The sequence below is a fragment of the Athene cunicularia genome (genome assembly GCF_003259725.1).
Source record: "Athene cunicularia isolate RWA chromosome 7 unlocalized genomic scaffold, athCun1 chr7_part1, whole genome shotgun sequence".
In the NCBI taxonomy this organism is placed as follows: domain Eukaryota; kingdom Metazoa; phylum Chordata; class Aves; order Strigiformes; family Strigidae; genus Athene; species Athene cunicularia.
Genome location: NW_020799107.1, coordinates 27,731,192 through 27,743,137, shown reverse-complemented (window position 1 = coordinate 27,743,137; position 11,946 = coordinate 27,731,192). Strand labels below are relative to the sequence as shown.

Here is an 11,946-nt window from a genome sequence, read left to right as displayed (position 1 = left end):
AGTCCTGCAAGTCTGTGCTGAAAGCAGTGCTGCTGTGAGAACACGTGAAACCAATGGGCCAAGTTCAGCCTGGAATTAATCTCCACTGAATTAATTTGGTGGTTGTCTGATCAACATTGTTGGGATCAGTCCTGTTGGGATTTGCTGACTTAGCAACTAACAGTTGTCATGATAGGTGTATTTTAATTATAGTCAAGGTCAGAGGCTTCATCTAGGACCTTTCTTATTACACATGAACCCTTATTAGACTCTTCTTATTAGACCCTTTGTCTTATAAACTGTACATCTGAAGTCATGAAACCATTCAGAAAAAATACCATTAGTTCTTAACTGTTGAGTCTTGACTGATGCATGTCAGCTTCCATTCAGCAGTATGTAATTTCTTTATCTTTCCAGTATGATCCTGCTAGATTCAGGCCTGCCCTCCAGTGGATGTATTTTCTGCACTATGATCAGACTTAAATTTTCTATAAGAAAAAAACTTACTGAAAACTACCAACCAAAATCATACAGTACTACTGGAAAAGCTGAAAGGTTTTCAAGGAGATAATTAAGTCTAGTAGGCCTTTGCTCTGCTCCTCTGAACAGAAGATTTTGTGGTAACAAACATATTAGAAACAAATGCAGAAACTGGAAAGAAAATAAGTTTTTCAGCTATACGCTAATTTCCAGGAAGCAAACAGATGAAAAAGAGCTTGGACAAAGAGAAGGAACAGGGCTAATATTGTGTTTCCAGTATGAAATCAGTCGTGACTTTCTTGGCCATGGTGCTTATCAGAGGAACATTTCCTCAGTAAACAGTATCTTTGTCTTTTTCAGACTCACTCAGTTGTGAATGGCATATCCCATCTCACCAGATTTTTCTGGGAGATGAGGTAGGACAGACTTTTGTTACTACTATTACCCTACAGGCTACATCAGGACTCTCTGACCCTGCCATTGTTGAAGAAGCATCCCCAGATGGCACTTTATCTGAAACAAATGGAACATTTTAGCCTTTTGCAAAATAACTCACCTAGAAAAGAATTATACAGGGCTCAGTTTTTATCTATGATTTCTCTTGACAGCACAGTGGATGTCATGAAAAAGACAACGGAGCAGTTCTGCTGGTGGAGATCTACAAGTAGACCTGTTCTGGCATCTGGTGCCCTGGCCACTGTAAATGGGAGTGTGAGGGAGCAGGGTGTACAGCTGGGAGGGCAGCCACTACACTGTGCTGAATGGTTCGGTGGGGTAGACTCAGCCCTCACCTTACTCCCACCTTCCAGTCCCCCAGCAACATGTAATGGAAAGCATCGAGCTGTGATTATACCCTGTAGAAGGATAAGGGGACTTCTCACCCCACTATTGCTTTGCATAATGGGAACACAAGAATGGCCATAAAGGTTCAGGCCAAGAGTTGTCGTGGTATCCATAAGCAACCACTGAGGGACAAGTACGGACAGGTAAGGACAAGCACTTAGAGTACTCCCCCAAAATTCTCCTGGCCTCCAACTGTTCTCATCTCAGGGATTTCCTGAGCCCGGTGTGCTAAACCTCAACAAACCTCTTCCCTCAGTACTTGTCTATTTTCCCCTTGAATCCATGTGATTTTTGGCTATTCCAGCTTCCTTTGGCAAGGGGCTTCAGAGTTCTGTTACCATGGCATAAAGAACCTTCTTCTCTCATGTTTTCCCCAAAGATTCTCAATTTTTCTTTTATGTGGGAGAGAATGATAGGAACATTCCTGCCTTGGAGTTTTTCTGACTCTTCTCTCTTTTTTTTTTTTTTTTTTTTTTAGTCTTTGATTACATTTTCCAGCAGATACAGTTTGACTGCCTATGGGCTGCAAGGTAGCATGTCTCTCAGTTATTTACACACAAATTCAATGGTAATGGCAACATCAAGCTTATGTTCTAATGATTGGTTTGCTTGTAGGGAAACAGAAGTTCTTAATGAACTCAAGAAGGAAAAGGCTAAAAGCAAAATCTCCCTTAAAACTTTTAATTAGAACCATGAAAGAGAAATAATGAGGGGGAAAGGTGGTTTTGTTAAATTTATATTCTATGAAACCCAAATTTTGTAGGAATTTTCCTGAAGTGGAGATACTTTTTTTTTTTTTCAATAAAATAATCAACCTTTCTCTTTTCTGTGTCAACAGGCTTTTCCATAAGCAACTATAGGAATCAGGAGCCCACAAGAGATTGGAAACTGATTGGAAGGTAAGGGAAAGAACATGGAGCTATGATATCTCTTAAAGATAAATCCTTCAGTGGAAGACCACCAAACTCCCATAGAGAAACAAAGAGAAAAATGGCTGTTTATAATGATAGGCTAACTTCATTTTCTTCTAGCAGCAGAGAATTTATACTCCCTAGCATTGTGAAGGTGAGAAGAAAACCAAGATAAACTGGAAAGCTGGGAGAATACCAGGAGAGTAGCCCTATTTTTCTGACAGTCGGGAAATAGCGGCAATCTTTTTGGCAACATCTCTCAGCTGAAGTGCTGAGTAACCAGAATGATATTTTCCATTTCTTTGGGAGCACTTCTGTTCACACCTTTACCATAAAAATGCTGTTCTTGGAAGAGTAGATCGCTCCCAGCCATTCACACTCCCAGTCAGTGTCTCTTTTATGATATTCCTATGGCACCACATAAAGATGAAGGTTTAACAGATGGCTCAGTTTCAAATCCGAAGACAGCAATCACATCCAAAGTTTGACTTCAGTGATTCTGATTTGCACCCATGAAGATTTTTTTGCCATAAATATTTCATGTCCAAAACAAGTAGCTATAGTGGAACAGTGATCTCTAGTGAGAACTTTCTGCTGCCATCAGCAGTGAACTTGTTAGGGATATATGAACTGACGTGAATCTCTCCCTACCAGCTCTCTCTTTTCTGGTCTATTCTATGTCATCTTATGCAAAATGCCAGACCTGCAGACTTAACTTGTCTTTACTAATAATGCCTTTCCTGTTTCAACTTATTGCTAACTTAAACTGCCACCTCGCATGTACTGTCCAGCAGCAGTACAAGCCTCAACTGCTTGTTTGTCCACTTCTCTGAGCGGTGTCATAGCATGAACCTTTGGGTATTGTGACTCCTGTCTCCCACTGAAATTGGTCCTCTTGGATACACAGATGTGAAACAGTCTATGAACTTTGGTAGCTCAGTGTTCAGCCAGAACATGACTGAATACTTGCCCCTGGCCCCTTGCTAGGCCACTGTACACTGATTCTGGCAGCATTTCAGGCTTTATATCTTTCCCAACAGTTGTTTTTTTTTTCTTCCTCTTTTTTCCCCCAAGATGTATTTTGCTGGGGTTACACATGTTTATTGTATATATATCTTTTTAAAGTAAACTAATGAAAAACTCTCACATAGCTGAGGTCACTATTAAACATACCTTAATCCATCTGATTTCTTCATACACTTGTAACACCAGTTGTTGGATCTGCCTTTAAATTAGATCATGTTCTTCAGGGACTGGCCTATATTGTGGGAGAATATAAACAAATTAGTTCAAGAAATTATATGATAGGCAATTCTTTTTTTTTTTTTTTTTTTTTTTAGTCTGTTGCTTGCTGGAATCTGGAAACAAGGTTGCATCACATACATCACAACAGTTGTGAGCCAGACAGGACTAGCAGCAGCAAATGTATTGCACTGGAAACACCCTCTTTTTAAGGTAAAAAATGCTGACCACTTTGCTAATATGAGAAAGTTTACCTCCACTGGGTCTTTCCTCTGTATACAGTGACAGAAGCAGTTTATCAGAAATGACAGCTGCTCTCTGGCCAGGTGAAAAATTGGAATCTTAATTGTTGTGCCAAAAAGAGACTATAGTGAACAAAACTAGCTCCAAGCCACAAAACTGAGGACACCAAGACCAAGGGACATGAAGTCCTTGGCTCCTCTGAATACAGTGTATAATAACACAAAGACAAGTTGTTATTTTCTGGACAGCAGGTAGGTAATTTATTTATTGATTTTTTTTCCCTAATCTCAAGCCCTTTCAGTCTACCAAAACATACAATAGGATAGCACTGTACAAAAAGTAAAGAGTACAAAAATTAGTATAGCCCTTCTGTTAACAGTATTCTCTGTCTGGGTTAAGGAAACTGTCTCGGCCTCTGGCCCTCCTTCCTTCCCTGATTGTGAGGAGCTACAGATACTTGTGCCTTATCTCTGCAGGGGGAGATTTTCATGTTTCACTGACAAATGCTTCCTCAGAAAAAAAGTTCTGTTCCTTAAATTTCCTGTGTGTTAAATTTGACCTAGTAAAGGATGATTATAAAGGAAGGTAGTGAGTCTGAAGTTTTAGAAACTGAGTGGCAGAAGCTAGCTGATTTTCCAGACAAATGTGGGTTTTTTTAGTGCAAGTACACAGTGAAAACAAGAATTTGATGTCCAGAACTCCAAGTGGTCACACTGAAATGCTACTTACTAAACACCTTCCTGTGAGCATTTGATATGCAACAATTGAATTTACCCTGAGAATTAACACTATTTGCCATCTGAAATGAAACCCATAAAAGAGCGAGATTCTATCATTTGCTACCTTTTTCCTAAAGCAAAAAATGGGATTTTCGTTTGGAGATTGTACATTTTGGTCTAATCACAAGAGCAGTAAATAATGACTCCAGTTAGCACAAGCCCAGATGTAGTGCCGGCTTCCCTGATTCAATAACACTATCTCTCCTGCTTTCTGAATAAGATCAGGGCCATAAATACACTGTAAACGTTGGCTGGGAAACCAGAGACCAGCTAGGATCCCTCACTGTATCACTGAGCCAGTTGTTTAACTTCTCGACCCCAGTTTCCGCTGTTGGAAATGGGCTTTAATAGCATTAGTGTTATGTATGTTGAACGGCAGGTCAGACAATCAGCTGCTCTGTATTAATTTGGCTCCGCTAAGTGTAATGGAGCCAAAACAGGCTGCAACAGCCAATTATGTGTTTTTAATCACTTATTCTGATATTCTTCAGTGCTAAGCATTTGCTTACTTTTCTATGCACTTCTCTTTTTACCTATACTGGAGGCCATCTACCCTTGAGCACCCATCTCAATATAACACTTATGCCTTTACGTACCACTTAGGCAGTTTTATCGCTTACCAGAAATTTGGGTGAGAGAAGAAGTCTTTGAGGAGAGTTTTCTGTAGGACATAACTTAGAGAGCCTCCCATACCAACAAGGATACCTGCACCTGCGGCCAAAAGTGAAGTAGGAAAGACTTGGAAAATCTGAACTATTGTGCAAGGCCCTTGCTGTGGTATTGCTGTCAGTGACTGACCTGAGCAACGTGCTCAGCATTAGGTGGGGTGCTCGCAGATTAGTACAGTGCTGTAGATGGTGTCTCTGCTGTTGTGCACCAATAAAATATCCATCCATGTAAATCTTAGCTGGATTCGGGACTGCTAACACTTAACAGATGCCAGGATCTCAGTCCTGACCAGCAGGGGCCACTAAGAGATTATAGAAGAGCTGTTGTACAAGGTCCTGGAGGCCTTGTTCTTCCACATGTTCACTGTCGGAGAGATAGCATCTGGCTGTGGATTAGGACTTGTGCTAAAAAGAAGGAATCTTCTGAGGATTTTCAAACCTTCCAAGATTTAAAAAATAATCTTGGGATGAGTATTGCATTTGCTTCTGGTCTGCACTCTGAGTGGGCTGGCACTTGGCAGCAACGAGCTGGAGCAGGGGCAGAGGGAAAACTCTGTAAAAGAGATCCAGGATACCCTTTTACTTGTGCACAATGCCAGGGAGAACTTTGTAACTACACCGTGCAGTTTGGTACAGTTAGCTGAAGACAGACTGTCAGCATGCTTGCGTCAGGGTTTAATGGTCAAGCTGGGATGGTCAAGTCTCTTTTAGAGGTATAGTAGTAAAAACTCAGGTGTAGTCCATGTGGCCCAGCTGTCTGTGTCACAGGGGATGCGGTGAAATGGCTGAGGTGGGCTTTGAATTTGCTGAGTTTACTGTATTCTCATGTTCCTCTTCTTGGAGATTTTGTGTTTTTTAGCAGCACTGTTCACTTACTCCAAAGCTGTCTTCTTTCCTCAAGTTTTTCTCAGTCCTAATACCATCATGTCTTTTCCCAGTCCAAACAATTCATCGTTCTGTGTCTAACCTCATTCAGTTCTAGAGTAGAATTTGCTGTGAAGGGAGAGCATTGGGTAAAGGAAACCAGCTGTGGCTTAGTAACCTGCTTCCACAGTACTGTGCAATTCCTTTAAGTCTTGAACTTGTTTGTGTGCTGCAGCTGCTCTGGACAAGCTAAGAAAAGTAATCTGAAAATTCACCCGATTCATGTCTTCAGGTGCAAAACTCTGGCACAGAGCAGTTCTGCCTGCTCAAAGTGGTTTCAGGACACTATTGGACTCAGCGCTGATTCTCCTGTGAACAGGCTTTTCACTGACCTTTCTGCAGCTTTGAAGGCAGAACTTCCTCAAATTCAGGTCTTCATTTTAGAGCGCCAGCTCTTTGCTGAAAGCACACACTGAAAACAGGTGGCAGGAAATCTTCAGAGGGAGAACTCTTCAGTCAGGGTGTATATATTTTCCTTTCTCAAAGAGAAGGCTAAGCATGCTAAGCAGAAACTCAGCAGGAGCTGGGAGGTGCAGCCTCGCAGTGAGGCAAGATGCTGTCACTGCTCCTTGGCAATAACTTGGCTCGAGGAAAGTGGCTTCTGACTGACTGAATTCCCAGCCCTGTGCCAGCCTGGCTGTGCCATTGCAAACTGTGCCTGTGCCATCTTTGGCAGCCCACGCTCCAAGTGGGAGCCTACATGCAGGTGTTCCTGTGTCAGGATCCATTATGATGAAGGGATGTCTGAGCAGGCAAAAGCACAAGCAGCATTCCTCACAGTTTCACATCTGTTGCTCCTGTTGTTATTCTGTGGGTCTGAATGGGATCTGTGTTCCACACTGTGTCAAGCACAGACAACATACATGAAGAGTCCTCTGGCAAATCTGCACTTTAAATGAACTTTATTAAACATGTGGTTATGACTGAGCCCTGCAGCAGAAAGAAAAGACCAGAAAGTGTCAATTTTCACCTCCCTCCTTTCCTTCTGGGGAAAGAAAGTGTAGCAGATGATGTGTCCATTACTGCATCAAAGGATGGGTGTAAAGAAACTAGCTTCATATGGATAGTGTTATTAGGTAAAGCATAGAATCATAGAATTGTTTAGATTAGAAAATACCTTTAAGATCATCAAGTTCAACCATTAACCTGCACTGCCAAGTCCACCACTAAACCGCATCCCTAAATACCTCCAGTGCTGGTGACTCAACCTCTTCCCTGGGCAGCCTGTTCCAGTGCTTGACAACACTTTCAGTGAAGAAAAAAAATCTAAAACTCACCTGGCACAACTTGAGGCCATTTTCTTTCGTCCTGTTGCTTGCTACTTGGGAAAAGACCAACACCCACCTTGCTACAACCTCCTTTTGGGTAGTTGTAGAGAGCAATAAGGTTCAGTTTATCAAGAAAAACCTTTGTTTTGTGACACTTCAAATGGAAAGTGGCAGCTAAATAAGGTGTAGCCCTCCAAGAAGTGTAACCAGGGAAGTTTCTCCTTCCTGGTTTCACCATTGGTGGAGAGGTGCCAGCTGGAATAACAGTTCTCTAGTTTATGAATTACCTTCCTCCACTGCTTGACACTTTTAATGAGTTTCAGAAAGGTTGAGCACTTGAATTCCTTAAAGAAGAGGTTTCTGTGAGCTCAGTCAAGTCCTTTAAGCACTTAAAATACAGCAAGATGTGAATTGTACAAATTACAGACTAAGCTATAAATTATTAATAAGCTTGTTCTGGAAATCCATCATGCACTTGAAAGGCAATTTTTACAGCTTAATGTGTGTCAGTAGCTTGTACCAGCACCGTCTTTCACTCAGCAAAGTAGAAAAGGATTTAAAAGGATGCAGAGAGAACTTTTTTTCCTATGGTTTCCTTGCTTGCCTTTTACTAACCAACATAACAAAATCTATAAAATATTTTATCCTCCAAGAAATGTGTTGTGAAGACTGAAGACATTGTATCTTGTGCTCACAGATCCTGTTGCAGATACAATTGTTCAAACAGAAAAATGTAATAAATTCATGTTATAACAATGGCAAAATTTAAAACAAACAGATTTAACAGGCTGTGCTGCTCAGATTAAAATGTATAGTACAATAAATAGAAGTTGTACTCAGCAAAGACTTTTAAAAATAAATTGACATTCCCCTGGTTCATTGCAGTTCTCTGCTGATTCTGATATATGTGAAATCCAGTCTCATTTCAGCTAGATTTGACTTTTCGGGTGAAAAATTATTTTTCCTCCATCCAGACTATAAATTACTTACTAAATCTGGTCTGCATACTACCATCACCGATGGGAAGGAAAGCCACCTTGTGACAGCATCCAGGGATCTGTCCTAGGCGGAGGGGTCACAGCTGCTGTAGCTCTGCTTTCTGTAGCCTGCCTTCCTGAGGTAAAGGCTGTTGTGTTTGTTCAGCAGGTGGCACCAGCTGCTTACAGGTCAGTGCAGACTTCGAGATGACACAAAGGTGTGCTGAAACGACTTGTGTGGAAATACGGCTTGTACCCAGAGCCAGGAACGTGACAGCTCCAACTCGCAGGCATCTCCAGAAGCACTGGAAAACACTGTCCTCACTGTAAGGGAAATTTCTTATTTCTCTCCCTTTGCTACCATCGTAGACGGCGCTTTGTATTCTTTAAGTTTCTCATGCCTCACCTGTGCTGTTATGTAATTTGTGCGTACCAGACACAGTTTTTCTCAGTGCTCTGCTAACCCAGATGTCCACTGTGACTTGCAGCGTCACAGCAGTGTGGGATTTGTTGGCAGGAAGGACAAGGCTGGGCTGGGGGCACTGGGCTGCGCCACTCTTACCTCTTGTGGTGGATACCCTGCATCTTGCTGCGCTGCCCTCACATTAATGGCCCTGCTGTAGAAAGAACAAATGGATATGGAAATAAATTGCTGTTACTGGTTTTGTTATATTGCAAAATGTGCCAGCTGTTCAGTGCCTCTCTTTGCTGCCCATTGTACAGTGAGGAGCATGAACCAGGCAGACACAAGACAGTATGGAGAAGTGGGCGCGATGAAGCAGAGCCCTTAAAAGCAAGGGTCATGTACTCCCAGCCCAGCTTTGCACATATTCCCAACTAAAGCCCTGGTCTTGCAGTCTTCTTCATGAGATTATTTTTCACATGACAAGAAATCCCATTAGCTTTACCGGTCCAGACCAGGTTTACAGATAATACCAGTTAGTCCTAGATTAGGCATTGTTTAGCTAGTCAGTATCCCACAGGTAGGCTTGAGGTTGGTGCTGCTTTATGCCAGTGGAATGATTCCCAAAATAGGGCATACATACATAATTATTTTCATAACCAAATTACACATCTCCATCCAGAATAATATACCTGGCTGAACAATGTAACACAGGCTCATTTTAGCTGCCCAGCTCATATTTAATCTCTGGACAGAACTGGACAGAATGAAGGAGCCACAGCTTTCCCTGGGGAAATGCACTCCAGACTCAGTGGGGGTGTTTGCCTGAGAACACAGTAGGAGGGGATACAAGGCTTTTTCCCCCTGATAGGCAGATTCTGGATATGGCTCTGCTTGACAGGGTCAGCAGTACATGGATGGAGAGAAAACTAGACAATAATTCCCTGTCAAGTGACATGGAGTGCCAAAAGGGGCAACTGCTTTAATGAGGTCTTGATATAGAAGTCATTCTGTTAATACAAGGAGTAGGATTTTATCCTTACATAAGTGTTTTCTGTTTTGCTGTGGATACACAGAGAAAAGACATAGTGCACCTCTGATATTTGCTAGCATTAATGTGGGAATTTCACACTGGTCACAAACCCTGAAGCCACAAGAAAGTTGTTAGAATGTCATCTTCAGAAAACCCTTTGATATCTCATTGGTATGCTCTTAAATTGGTATTTCAGATTAATTCCTTTGCATATTCTCTATAGTTAAAAGAAAAAGCGTTGGCAGTAGTTTTTCATAACTCCCCACCTTTAAAGTAGGTTGCCTTAGTTACCATGGCCAGCTTGAGAGACAGCAAATTTAGTACTAATACATTTTCAAAGCCCTGCAGTTTCTGCAAAATCTCTGTGTCATCATCAGCTACAACATATGCTTTTATCATAGTGCTAATAAGTTACAGTGGTGATGTCTAGTCAAGTTAAATCAGACTTGAAGATTGTCACAGGCCAGAACAGTAGCCTTGGATCATTACCTTAGTGACTGCCCTGTGTATATTGGGAGAAAGAGGTTGTGAAATTCCCCTGTAATTGAAAATAAGATTGGCTTTAGATGGCTCAGATATCTGGTGCTTGAAAGCAGTCAGCTGCAGACAAGATTATACTTTCCCCAGTAGGAAATTGATAGGTCTTAAGTTGTCCTCTTGATCGGTGCTTCAGTATTTCCTTTGACATTTAAGAAAACGACAGGAAACAATTATTCTTTAAAGGGTAACTACTATCCATCGCAGAGTTAACAGAGGTCTCGGACTTATCTTGCTCTCATGAGCACAGTATCTGGTTTGAGAGAACAGCTCTCTGTGTAACCCGTTGTGATAAAAGTAATTTTACACCCCTACTCTTTTTTTCTTTTTTTCTTTTTACAATTTTAAGTAGTACAAGCTAAAGAAATTTTATCTTATTGGTGTAATTGTTTAAAGTTCTTAAAAACTCTTTAGATCTAGAAAGGAATTGTCTCATCACAAGGTGAAGCGTTGGCAGCAAAGAAACAAGCAGTGTCCAAGAGAGTGTGGCTGTGTCTGAGCTCGGGGTGCTGGGGGACAGTGCAGGATAGAACATGGAGGTGTGCTTTCGTGGAAGCGTCTCCTTCACTAAACAGCAGCTGTGGGCTGTGCTGCGGGACTGAAAGTGCTCTGTTCATTCGTACAGAGGGAGCGCTTTTATTATGCTTTAGCCTAAACCTAAGTTTTTGTGATCAGCTGAGTGAAGAATAAGAAAAAAACAAAAAATGGTAGTTTATGTATGAAATTAGCCAGCACATATTTCAGTGCGGCCCCGCTCTTTTTCCTGCTCAATAAGCTGCCACCAGTTGGTGCTTCTAAACTGCATAGTGCTCTGAGTTTGAGCTAAATATCTCAAACTCTGTAAGAGTAGTAATTTGGAGGAGGAAAACACTGGATCTACCTTTTACTATAGCTTTTCCTGGTATCAAAAGCAACCTTCTAAGTCTTCAAATCACTAAAAGAGCACCCCTTTTTTTCCCAAAGCTTCTGTTTTTCTGCAAGATCAGACTTTGTGACTGACATTACCCACATGAAGTTTCACTCCACGGATGAAATGTCATACTGAAAATGTTTTACAAAGCTTTAAATGGCAATGGGAAAAACTAAATAACAAGTCAGCCTCAGTCTTTTGTCATAGTGAGAACAGAACTAGATGTGTTTTTGCATGTAAATGTATTTCCTGATATATGTACTTGTGCAAACTAATCACTGCACGTTTTTAAATGTATGATATCAAGAAGGCAGATACTTCTTCAGCTGTTAGATCCACCAGTTTCTGGTCTTTCTTCCCAGCTTTACAAAGAGAAATGCCTTCTGGGGTCAGACCACTGGTCCATTTGCTCTCTGTGGTGATAGGAGTTGCTGTTTAGGGAGAGAGAGCACGAGCCCGGCCGTTTTCTGCAGTCCTTTTCTCTCAACCTCCCCCCGCAGCCACAGCTGTTGTATCCCTGATGTCAGGGGGTACATTTACGGACCTTGCTGTTTGAGAATTTATCTAATCCCTTTTTGGACCTGCTGATCCTGTCTGCCTTGCAGCCTTCTCCAAGTTTTAGAGGTTTACTGCCCACTGTGTAAGGAAGCACTTTCTTAAGTGTGTTTTATAATGATTTATCTTTGCGACACCCCCAGGAAGAAGAGCATACTCATCCTCATTTGACAGAAGGAAAGATTAGGGCGTTT

The 11,946-nt window shown here is 41.6% G+C and overlaps 1 protein-coding gene across 1 annotated transcript in view; it reads left to right on the top strand.

The window, feature by feature from the left end:
• The first annotated feature begins 3,663 nt into the window (after positions 1-3,663).
• Positions 3,664-11,946, top strand: part of ESYT3 (extended synaptotagmin 3) — a 41,717-nt gene continuing 33,434 nt past the window's right edge. The window contains exon 1 of the mRNA XM_026852950.1: positions 3,664-3,668. The gene's annotated coding sequence lies outside the window, so the exon portion shown is untranslated. The remainder of the gene's footprint in view (positions 3,669-11,946) is intronic.